This window comes from Pinus tabuliformis, chromosome 6, assembly GCF_031772625.1.
Source record: "Pinus tabuliformis cultivar Carrire ecotype Pingquan chromosome 6, CPIR1, whole genome shotgun sequence".
Classification (NCBI taxonomy): Eukaryota; Viridiplantae; Streptophyta; class Pinopsida; order Pinales; family Pinaceae; genus Pinus; species Pinus tabuliformis.
The window spans coordinates 1,143,533,885-1,143,547,314 of record NC_142292.1 but is presented as its reverse complement, the minus strand read 5'-3'; positions in this window follow the sequence as shown (position 1 = coordinate 1,143,547,314).

The following is a 13,430-nucleotide window of genomic DNA, read 5'->3' as shown; positions in this document are numbered from 1 at the left end:
ACACCTAGTACATATAACCCATTCAATTCAACGAAATTGCAATACATCACAGTGAGTTCAGTCTGAATTTCATTTTGAAAGTGATCCATCTTCATTTGCATTTGGTCCAACTGGGCATTGATTAATGCTTGGGCAGATTTATGGGCTTTCATATTTACCTCGTTTCTCTAGTTGAAGGCACTTAGAAAGCCAGCATGGCCTTAATAATTTTGTCCAAAAAAACATTCACATCCACGTGCACAAAGTTTTGAGAAGAAGTATCAATATTTTCCATGGGATGAATGCTCCTCAAAGAAGCTTGGCCTGCTCTATTGAGCTCACATAATTTGACTCAAATAATCAATTTAACACTGATAATGCACCTCCTTGGCTCGACATTCTTGGCATGGTTGAGAAATGATTTCTTTTCAATATATAGGCCAAGAGAAGCCCGAATTCGAGCATGTCATTTCCTTCTCGACTAATATACATTCTCCTAGTGATAATTAAATGTAGAGCTAAAACACCAGAACCCAAAATGCTTCAAATTTCTTGCTCGACGTGCAGACTAATATAGAGTAAGGGTGAAATTAATGACCATCCTGAGTGAATTGAATGAGAATTGAATGCAACTGATCTCGATCTTTAAAAGACCTAGTTTCTGAGGGTATTTAGGAGGTGTTCCAAACAATTGTACATTGAAAATGTTGGAATCAAGTGCCATATATGCAAGCATATGTGATGCAGAAGCATCTGGACTTAGCCAACAATGTGAAAGTCTGTTCACATGTTGTGGTAACAAGTTGAATTTCATTGACCTGAGTGGTCAAAAGTCAGTTTTTACCGAGAGGGTTGGATCTCTCAAGAAATGAGTTGTATTTTATTTATTATAATAAGTAGAAATTGTCTTATTTTAGATTCAAAGATAATTTGTTAGCATATGTGTGTGATAGAGCTTCAAAATAGAGATTGACTGTTAGAATGTTTAAAATAGAGATTGAGTTGTTAGGCAGAATTGGATTGATAAAAAGAAGAAAATGTAATGCAAAAGGATTAGAAAAGATGAGAGAGGATTGAGGAAGTGAGAGTCAAGTAATAGAGCGAGGATTTCCATATTGAAACAGGGGTCTTTTTAATTGTTGTAATCGAGCCAGAGGGTCGAGACTCTGTAAGTGTCATTGTATTGAATAAATGATTCAGTGTGCGTTAATGTGTCGTTTCCATTGAAGACTCTCGTTTTTCCTTTGTTTATTTGTATTCGGGACAGAATCGAGTATTTCTCTGTTTTTATGATTTATGATATAAACTCAAAGTTCAATAGAATTGAAACCTTTCATATTATTAATCGTATTAAAGCTGGTTAAAAATCCCAACCATTGATTTCCGTTCGAACCAACGGTGCAAAAACCCGCCAACCGCTGGATCCCCTAGATCGCATCACAAATATGTGTTACATAGGGTCGGTTCGCAGGTTTTAAGGAGTTGCGACGTGCGATCGCCGAAATCTCGCATCGTAGGGAAGGCTTGTGTCTTATCTGAACCTCGGGTGTGGAGCCACTGCGATATGTGATTGTGACATATCGCATCGCAACATTTCATTGAAAAGGGAGTGGACCTGGAATATTGAGGAATTGCGATATGCGATGGAAGTGGGACCACTAACCATATCGCATCGCAACACTCTGTTTGTATGTACCGAAACTTGAATACTTGCCCAGAGCGACTTGCGATTGTGATAAAAGATCTGGACCGTTAGATCTAAATGTGCTATGATCTACGGTGAATCATGAACGGTTCTATTTAAAAGGGGAAATATCATTGTTTTGGGCTTTTACAACGGAGATCCGATCAGAGAAGAAAAGGTTGGACTGTAAGGGAAATAATAAACGCGGGGCCGATTGTTGAGATTTCTCAAAAAGATTGATTCCTGCGTCATTTGTGGTATCAGAGCACAGAGAGATTAAAGATTGATTGCAATAAACATGCTGCCAAGGGGAGGAGCTGGCATTGGTCAAGGTAGACCAGAAGCAAATGCAGTTCTGTTGGAGGAGATCTGTATTCTGCGTACGAGGATGGAAACAATTGATACTACTCAGAGAAGAACACCTGATGAAGGGGATGACAGTGCTAAAGAGGAATCTTTTGAGGAAGAAGAAGAGGAGGAAAATGAAACTATCAGAGTTGTTATGATGCTGGTGAAAGTAGGAGGAAAACCAAAGGTAGAAATTCCTACATATGAAGGGAGTCTCAATGTTGAAGAGCTAATGGATTGGATCAGGTCATTAGACAAATATTTTGACTATGAAGAGGAAGCTAATGACAAGAAGACGGTTAAATTTGCAGTTCCCAGATTGAAGGGTCATGCAGCTATTTGGTGGGATGACCTACAGACATCCAAAACAAGGAAAGGAAATTCCAATATCAAGAAATGGGACAAAATGGTAAGTAAGATGAAAGCCAAATTTATGCCTAAAGATTATCAATTAAATCTTTTTAAACAGTTGCAAAATTTAAGGCAAAAAGGAATGTCTGTTAAAGAATACACAGAAGAGTTTTATAGATTGAATATTAGAGCAAGACATGGAGAAGGTAGCCAGATATATCAGCGGCTTAATATGACATACAAGACGAGATCAGCTTGTTAAGTTTGAAGACTATTGAGGATGCCTATCAAGCAAGTTTGAAGGCAGAGGAGAAGATGTTGAGAAAACAGAATCAGAGGAATAGAGGAAGAAGCTCAGTAAGAGGTAGAGGAACTACCAAACCAAGGGGACAACAACATCAGCATGAAGCAGGCAGTTCAAGTAGCAGACCACCACAAAGAGGGGATTTTAATAGAGGAAGATTTGTGCCCAGAGGAAGAGGCCGAGGTAGAGATATTCGGTGCTACACATGTGGAGAATGGGGACATGTGTCATGGGAATGTCCTCATAATAAACTAGCAAGTTAGAGGAATGTGAATGTGGCTGAGGCAAAGCCAAAAACACCTCGACTTATGGAAAAGGAAGAATCTCCTGAAGTAGGAAAATCCATGTTGTTGAGAAGGACATTGCTTAAGACCAAGAAAGAAATTGAAGAACTAGCGCAGAGGAAATTTATTCAGAACTACCTGTAAATCCAAAGTAAGTGTTGTAAAGTAATAATTGACAGTGGAAGCACTAATAACCTTGTTTCTACAAAGATGGTGGACAAGCTCAGATTAGCAAAGACAATGCACCCTACTCCTTACAAAGTGTCATGGTTGTAGAAAGGACATCAGATCATTGTGACAGAACAATGCAAGGTTGAAATACAAATTGGTACGTATAAGGATGTAATATTATGCAATGTAATGCCAATGGATGTATGCCATGTATTGCTGGGAAGACTGTGGTAGTTTGATCGGAAAGCTATTCATGATGGGAGGAGAAACACTTATACTCTGGAGAAGGATGGAACTAAACATACATTGTTGCCATTGAAGGATGACACTAACAAAGGAGCACCTAGAAATAGTGTTATGTTGATGAGCAGAAAGGAGTTATTGCAAGAGATTGGGAAAGGTGAAGAAATGCATTTTGTTGTCATAGGGAGACCGAAGGTAATTTTAACTTCCACGAACTTGGATGATTTTCCTGAAGAAGTTAAAATTTTGTTAGATGATTTTGCTGACATTGTTGTGGATGAGTTGCCAAACGTGTTACCACCTGTTCGGAGTATCAGTGATCACATTGACTTAATACCAAGAGCGAGTTTACCAAAAAAAGCTGCTTACGGGTTGACACCTCAAGAGAATGAAAAATTTGGAAGGCAAGTACATGAACTGATGGATAACGGACTAATCAGAGAAAGTCTTAGTCCATGTGTTGTACCAACAGTACTCAGTCCAAAGAAAGGAGGTGAATGGCGTACGTGCACAGATTTTAGAGCCATAAACAAAATCACAATCAGGTATAGATTTCCTTTGCCATGCATGGATGATTTGATGGATTGTTTGAGTGGATCAAAGTATTTTACAAAAATAGATTTGAAGAGTGGATATCATCAAATAAGAATTCGAGAAGGAGATGAATGGAAAACTGCATTTAAAACAAACAATGGGTTGTATGAGTGGTTAGTGATGCCATTTGGACTCCCTAATGCACCTAGTACGTTCATGAGATTGATGAACGAAGTCTTGAAGGACTATGCAAGAAAGTTTGTTATTGTTTATCTTGATGATATTCTAGTTTTTAATAAGAGTAAGGAAGAACATCTAGAGCATCTTAAATTGGTTTTAAGAACTCTGCAAAAAGAGAAACTACTGATAAATCTGAAGAAATGTAGTTTCATCAAAGAAGAATTAATTTACTTGGGATTTGTAGTTTCTAAAGAAGGATTGAAAATGGATCCAGTGGAAGTCTAAGCAATTTGGAACTGGCCTATTCCCAAAAATATATTTGAGGTAAGAAGCTTTCATGGTCTTGCAAGATTTTACAAAAAGTTTATCAGAGGTTTTAGTCAGATTTGTGCACCAATTCTTGAAACAATGAAGGAGACTAATCAGCTATTCAAGTGGACAGAAGTAGCAAACAGGAATTTTAAATTGCTGCAGAGAAAAATCACAGAGGAACTGTTTTAGCTTTGCCTGATTTTGAAAAGGTATTTCAAGTTGAAACAGATGCTAGTGGAGTTGCAGTTGGCGCAGTTTCTGAGTCAGGAACAAAGACCGATAGCGTACTTCAGTTATAAATTGAATGAAGCAAAGAAGAAGTATTCTTCTTACGAAAAAGAGTTTTACGCTATTGTACAAGCCATGAAAAAATGGAGACATTATTTGTTGCCAAAAGAATTCATATTGTATTCGTACAATCATGCATTACAATTCATAAATAATCAGCTAAAATTGAACCAGAAACATGCCAAGTGGGTAGAATTTTTGCAAAGCTTTACTTTTGTGATAAAGCACACAAGTGGTAAGTTGAATAAAGTCGTTGATGCGTTGAGCAGGGTAAGTTTTATTGTGCAAGAATTCAAAGTTGGTGTTGTAGGATTTGAAGAAATGATTGAAATGTACAAAGATGATGCAGATTTCAAAGATATCTATACAGTAGTTCAAAATCCAATAGTGCATAACAAAAGTCAATGGTTAGATTATCTCATCCAAGGAGGCTTATTATTTAAAGGCAACAAGTTGTGTATTCCCAAATGTTCTATGAGGGAAAACATAATAAAGAAAAACATAGTGGAGGATTATATGGTCACTTTGGACAAGATAAAACCTTTGCTCAGGTGAATGCTTTTTATTATTGGCCAAAAATGCAAACTGATGTTAAGAGATTTGTTGAGAAGTGCGGGATATGTCAACATGCTAGCAGAAGAAGTCAGAATACAGGATTATATCATCCATTTCCAGTACCAGGCCGATCGTGGGATGCAGTTAGCATGGATTTTGTTTTGGGATTACCAAAAACTCAAAGAGGGAATGATTCCATTTATGTTGTGGTAGATAGATTTTCCAAGATGGCACATTTCATTGCTTGTAAGAAGACTAGTGATGCAACACATATAGCTAATATATTTTTTTTCCAGAAATTGTAAGATTACATGGATTGCCTATAAGTATTGTGTCTGATAGGGATACAAGTTTTGTAGGACATTTTTGGAGAACTCTTTGGAAGAAACTATGAGCTAACCTCAGTTTCAGTTCAGCATACCACCCTCAAACAGATGGACAAACCGAAGTAGTAAACAGGAGCTTGGGTAACATATTGAAAATTTTAGTGTATCAAAATCCTAAACAATGGGATTTACCACTAACTCAAGCTGAGTTTGCTTATAACCGAAGTACTGGAATGAGTCCAAACCGAAGTACTGGAATGAGTCCAAACCGAAGTACTGGAATGAGTCCATTTCAGATTGTTTTTGGAATGAATCCAAGAGGTGTGTATGAGCTCAGAAATTTGGGTAAACAGGAGACAAGAAGTGCAAAAGCTGAAGAGTTTGCAGAGCAGATGCAAAGACTACAAGAAGATGTCAAAGGCAGATTGCAGGAAAGTAGTGGTAAATACAAACAGAGAGTGGATATGAAAAGAAGAGAGAAAGAATTCCAAGTGGGAGATTTAGTGATGGTATATTTGAGAAAAGAAAGATTTCCTGCTAAGACTTACAATAAACTAAAGATGAAAAAGATAGGACCATGTATAATTGTAAGAAAAATTTTAACTAATGCATATGAAATTGAATTGCCAGAAGGGATTGGGATATCACCTATTTTCAATATTGCAGATTTGTATCCATATAAAGGGACAAAGACAGAGCTACAGGAGGAAACTAAAGAAGATGAAGTTCAAACCTTGAACTGGAAAGAACAAATGCCAAAGGCCGTTAAGAAAGAAGTTGAAGCTGTTTTGGAGAAAAGATTATCCAAAAGAACCAAAGGACAAACTTATTTTCAATATCTAGTCAAATGGAAAGAAAAGCCAGTGGAGGATGCTAGCTGGTTAACAACAGCAGAGTTGCAGAAGTATGGAGTAAGCCCTGAAAATCTGAGGATGATTTCTTTCTTCCCCCGGAGTCTGATGCAGGTGCATCTGGACTTAGCCAGCAATGTGAAAGTCTATTCACATGTTGTGACGAAACAAGTTGAATTTCATTGACCTGAGTGGTCAAAAGTCAGTTTTTACCGAGAGGGTTGGATCTCTCAAGAAATGAGTTGTATTTATTTATTGTAATAAGTAGAAATTGTCTTATTTTAGATTCAAAGATAAGTTGTTAGCATAGGTGTGTGATAGAGCTTCAAAATAGAGATTGACTGTTAGAATGTTTAAAAATAGAAATTGAGTTGTTAGACAGGATTGGATTGATAAAAAGAAGAAAAATGTAATGCAAAAGGATTAGAAAAGATGAGAGAGGATTGAGGAAGTGAGATCCAAGTAATAGAGCAAGGATTTCCATATTGAAACAATGGTCTTTTTAATTGTTGTAATCGAGCCAGACGGTCGAGACTCTGTAAGTGTCATTGTATTGAATAAATGATTCAGTGTGCATTAATGTGTCATTTCTATTGAAGACTCTCGTTTTGCCTTTGTTTATTTGTATTCGGGATAGAATCGAGTATTTATCTTTTTTTATGATTTATGATATAAACTCAGAGTTCAATAGAATTGCAGCCTTTCATATTATTAATCGTATTAAAGCCGATTAAAAATCCCAACCGTTGATTTCCATTTGAACCAACGGTGCGAAAACTCGCCAACCATTGGATCTCCTAGATCACATCGCAAATATGTGTTACACAGGGTCGGTTCACAAGTCTTAAGGAGTTGCAATGTGCGATCGCCAAAATCTCACATCGCAGGGAAGGCTTGTGTGTTATCGGAACTCGGGGTGTGGAGACACTGCGATATGTGATTGCAACATATCGCATCACAACATTTCATTGAAAACGAAGTGGACCTGGAATATTGGGGAATTGTGATATGCGATGGAAGTGGGACCACTAACCATATCGCATCGCAACACTTAGTTTGTATGTACCGAAACTTGAATACTTGCCTAGAGCGACTTGCGATTGCGATAAAAGATCTTGACTGTTAGATCTAAATGTGCTATGATCTACGGTGAATCATGAACGGTTCTATTTAAAAGGGGAAATATCATTGTTTTGGGCTTTTACAACGGATATCCAATCAGAGAAGAAAAGGTTGGACTATAAGGGAAATAATAAACGAGGGGCCGATTGTTGAGATTTCTCAAAACGATTGATTCCTACGTCAATATGGAGCAAGGAGTAATTTCCAACCACTGAACCATGGAGACTATTGTCAGACGATGATCTGAAAAATTAACCTGTCTCAAATGCTGCCATATTTTGTTTTATTCACTTGTCCTTATGCTTGAACGACCTCTACGGGCCTTGATTATTTTATTATGTCAATATTAGGGGTCATGGAAAAGAGACGTTGGTATAGATTGGATTGTTCAGCACTAATGTCCCTTGATCTAGATTTGTCCCTTTATTGGCTAATGAGTTTGTTGAAGAAGTCAGATGTTGAAGAACATGAAAGAGTTTTATCTTGTAAAATTTTTGAAGCTGGATGATGATCCTTTGCAATAGATTAGGGAGAATATTTTTTTGGGATCCTTTCGATTTCCAGACTTGCTCAATTATAATTAGAGAATCCTAAAAAACCATGAGATTTGAAAATTTATTTTATATCGTTAGATCCAATCCTTTCCATAGATCCAAAAACTTAGCTTGATTGTTGGTAGCAGATTCTAACCCCCAAGCATATTGAATCTCAATTTTTTCATCGAGGCTAAGGATTACCCCTCCCGCTCCTACCACCCTGTTGTAGTTTCTAAAACAACCTCCAAAATTATGGCTTACACTCAATTTTGTAGTTTTCCTTCATCTTTAACATTGTTGTTGCAAACACTAGAGCTCATTTCATGAGCTTTCTTGCAGTGCTTTGGTCCCTTTTTCATGTTGGGTTAACTGTCGTATTTTGACATGTTTGGTTGTCGTGCAATGTTGGTAAGCCTATTTTGATGGTTTTGAAGGTCTCTCTTTGTGTATATGAGTTTTCTTAACCATGTAAACATCTCTTGCATCCATACACAAAGTCTTGAGCACTGTCGCACAAGTGTCGTCACAGTCGTCCTAAAGCCTATCTTAAGTGTTGCACTTGTCGTATCTTGTTGTGAAGAAGTCACATGGAGGGAAATGATTTTTTCATGTGTTCAGATGATCCATTTTTTCGTGCCATCAAAGTATGCTAAGTGTGTGATCACAATCAAGGTTCATCATAGTTCATCACATATCCCACATTTAGCCATTTTGGAAAAACCTTCCCGACTAAGAAACTTAGCTTCACCGGGCCCCAACTAAACTGCGCATTGTGCAGTCTTAGCCCTCTAAGATGTGACCTTGTTGCTTGAAACTATGCAATGTGCAATCCCTGTCCCCCAGGGTTGTTTCTCTATGCAATTCTGATGCCCAGCTCCCGACATTGACCCCCATAATTGCACAATTATGTCCCACAGCCTGGACTGAACTGCACACTTCGCATATTCAACCCTTAATATTTTCCCTTGGCTACTGGAATTGTACAATGCACAGAAGCTCAGCCTCCCTTGACATCCAAAATTGTGCAGTTGGCTTTCCCAATGTCCTTTCCCTCAGCCTGACCCCACTGCCTCCAGAAACTGTGCAGTCTTGTCCTTCAAGCCTCCATGACCTATTCATTGTGTAGTCTCAGAGCTCAAGATCTCCCCCGTGACTATTTGAACTGCGTAATGCGCAGTCACTGGGCCCCTATTCCCGACCTATCACTTGTCTTGAGCTCAGTTGATGGATCAGATTGTATCATCTTAGAATAGGGGGTTTTTAGATTGATGTCATCTCGTCATGAGTGAATTATATGAACAAGCACAATATCATGTCATGGAAAGATGATGGAGAAGGAGAGGCAAGAGGGAATCATTCCTAAAGACTCTCTTGTTGCTGAACTCACACGTTGATCAATCGATAGAAAGCGAAGGGACACAAGTTTACAAACACCATCCAAGACTAAAGATCATTGAATATTCTACATCACCAAGCCATGCGGAGGTGAAGAGAAAGAATATCCAAGAAGACATCCAAGACTTAGCAATAAAAGTGACTTGACATTGCGACATCATCAAGAAGTCCATGTCAGCAGTGTCATGTCATGTGATGTCCTGAGTGGTCATTTGCCACATCACTATTGTGGACCATGTATATTGTATTCAAATATATTGTAAAGTGGAAGTCCAAAGGTAACACATTGAATGTAAAGATTCATGTAAGTTGAAAAGTCATAATAATTCAAACAGTCATGAGGGTAGTCAAAGAGTCGCCCTTGGTTATATATACTCTCACATTGTATGAGCAAAGGACTTTTCACCTTGGCTCCTCCCGCAAGGCATTAAAGAGATCAGCTAGTTCTTTGAGGAGCAAGGAGTGGCTCCAATGTCCCACTATTGGGGCTAGTGATGTACATTGTAAACATGTGTCTTGGAAGTTTTACATAATAACAAAAGCCTTCAAGGCCAACACATTATTCATGCATGGACTATGAATGTTTGTAAGACTTCAGTGGATGTTTGTATTTCATGTTTGCTTTCACATGTTCTAATATGGTTGAACTATTTCAATTATTTTAGTACTTATCTTATTGAGAATGTGTTGTAATGGTTGTTATTGATGTTGCATCCTTGTGGACTATTATGCGGGATACTAGACATATCTTTCTTCACTTATTGGTTGTAACGACTGTCACATCTGTTGTGGATTATTCCTCTGGATGTTAGATAGATATTTGTGGTTCATGTGTGTCTCTTCTTAGGTCGTACTATTACCTCTCACTTAGAGGCTCACTTTTCTTTCACTCTGTAGTAGAATAACCTTGACGTAGTTGCAAATGAACACTCACCAAGCACACCCCCTTGATTTTCGAAGACACCATTGCATCCCTCTCTCGTGCTGACAGCCAAAGCCAAGGAAAATATTTAAGGATTTGGAAACCAGGCCTTTATACTGGATGGGAATTCTACACTAAACAGTGTGAGGTCTAATTGGGACTTCATACCGGAGAGATCCCCTAAATGTTGGCGGGTCCAACACCATCAACACACCCCTGGAAAATGTTGCTTATTTTAGTTGCATATTTATTATGAATAATTTTTTTAAAGATAATGATTGATATATGTTTTTGCTTCATTTTTAATTATTAATAGCTTATTCCTTATTTCTAGTTCTATACTTTAACTACAAATTCATTATGAACAATTTCTTTAATGATTTACATATCTTATTGTAGATATGGTTTGATATCTAGTCCAACTTTTCCTTAGACAATTTAGTCTAAACATTAGTTGAAAATAAATTATCAGTAGTGGGAGTATAAGGATTATTGTTTGAATTTATAGGATTTATTGGATAAAATCAAAATATAGATAACCAATTTAGCTCATGATTATTATCATTATTATGCACAAACTTTTAGGGTTGATGTTATCAATGTTGCATCCAAGTATTTTGAAATTACTCTTTGGTTTGCATATTTAGATTATCTGGAAGTAAAATACTTCATGAGTAAAGTTGATTGGTTGAAAGATAACAAGCTTTTATTTATTTGGGGTGTTAGCAATGCATACATTCTTTGTACCATTTACCAATGTATGTATATATGGAGGGATTACTACCTATTTGCAAGACATGATTGGAAGACGTATTTGTCTAATGTGGAGATGTATTTAAAAAATAAAACATATGATTTAGAGATGAAGGTTGATACCATCTAGATAATCATGATAATTGATTCAAAATTCCATCAACTAGGACATTTGATGGCACATATGAAAGGGATAGAAATATAATTTTTTTCTCAATCATTTGGGGCCTTGTCAAAATATTAGGCATTATTTAAAATAATCAAAATCATTGTTCTTATTGACAAGTAAATATTATAATTTGATTGTTAGATTAATAATTTTTTCTATCATTGAATAATATATCTAGTATGTTAATTTTTCTATCATGAATATCCTTATTTCTAGATTTTTATGTAAGAATGTTGATAAAAATTCAGCGAAGGCACCATGCAAATTTTGGGAGAGGGTGGGAAGCATTTAATCCCTCTGCTTTGAAATGTCCATTCCGTGCGAGGGATTAAGGCATGGGATAGGATGATGGATGCCTTGAAGAGAAGTGAAATTATTGTGGAGCATTGGGATTTCAGCGTCATGAATACCCATAATCAATTTTGCATTAGAGTTCAGACCAACATCTCCTTTAAATTGATTAATGATATGATCTTCTACTTCATTATTTGAATAGTCTCTACTCACGTGTTTTTTGCTAAGGCCCAACGGCTGTGGTAGAGGAGCCTGGGCATCCTGCATGGAGAAAATGCCAGATTTTTCAGCACTTTGGAGGTGAATTGTATTGAGGACAATTAGGTGAAGTTGTTGGGTGTTAGAAAGAGTGGCAACATAATTGTTAAGAGCCGTAGAGGCTCGGTAGATATCTCTCTTGTCTTTAAGAAACATAAATAGAGTATAATTGGGTCTAGGGGTAGCAACAATTATGTGGGTAATTGCAGCATAGATGTGGGTTGTCACAATATCTCTGGTGGTTCCCTTGAAGCCAATATGATTACGATGAGAAATTCGACAGAAGAATGACCAGTGTCCGGGTCTTAGGGTCATCGACGGCCTCGGTCAAGTGGGTCGTGGGGGCGTTGGGCACGTGAGGGTGGCAGACTAAAGCATACTTGTGAAGGTTGCAAGAGGGAGCTTCTAGAAATAAAGGAGGGGTTGATAATTGTGCAAAGATGCATCTACCAGCAACCGCAGGAGCACGAAAATTGCAAGAGCATCAGATCGAAAAGAACGAGCACATCCGGAAATTGGAGGATGAGATGGATGCTCTAAGACAACAAATTAAGCATCTGAAGCTCAACATGGTTGAGAAAATCCTGAGGGTTGTCAATGAGGACACTAGAATTGATTTGAACAGTCCAATGCTGATGGAAGAGTAAAAAGTCCTTTCAGCCTATTTTATGCTTGTTTTTTATGGCTAACTTTACTTGTAAATATTTACTCAACTAGTATTGCAAAATGTATAGCCATAGGCTAATAGAAAGGGGAAAATGTTTTGGTTTTTTGGGAAAAGATGCTCTAGGAAGGGATGAAAATCATGCAAGAACAGAAGCCCTTAGCAGGCTCAGCACTTTGACGTAATTTTCCAGGTTTTTGGCCGCGTCTTTCTAGTTAAAATAATTATGGATTTTATTCGGAAAAATTATTTTATGATTTTTACCCAAAAACACAATAAAACTTCACACATTTATAAAAAAATGCCAATAAATAATGTATATCCAAAAAAAAATTGGTGCTGCTAGTTCAGCAATTTAATAAAAATACTACAATAATACGACAAATAGCAAACTCAACTTTATATATTAACTGGAGCAAGATTACATGCCAATACAATAGCTGAGATGATGGCCTCAAAATAGTTGTGACAATATTGAATCTGACCTCCTGAACTGAAACTCGAATTAATAAACGCACTTGTGAATTTTGAATGAATTCACGGGATGAGATGGGTTTCCTTCTAATCTCACCAAGGTACCCAAGGGTTTTCATCTCGGGCTCAATAACCTATGAGGACAACTTCCCCAATCTTCACAAACAAGAAATGATTAACTCTTGATGATCCAAAAGGCTAGTTCCCTTCCTCCTTGGTCCTTTTAAAGATTTGATGGACCCCCCTTCAACCTTCTAAAAGCACTTTTATTTTATTATTTTATTTTCATTTTAGAGGCTTCTCCTTTTTATTTTATTTAAGTGACTTTTTATTTCATTTTAAGTCAATTTTAACCCCAGAAAATGATTAATCTGTCTCTATGATTTCTCATTACCATTGAAATTCACTTTTCATTATCCCATCCTATAGATCT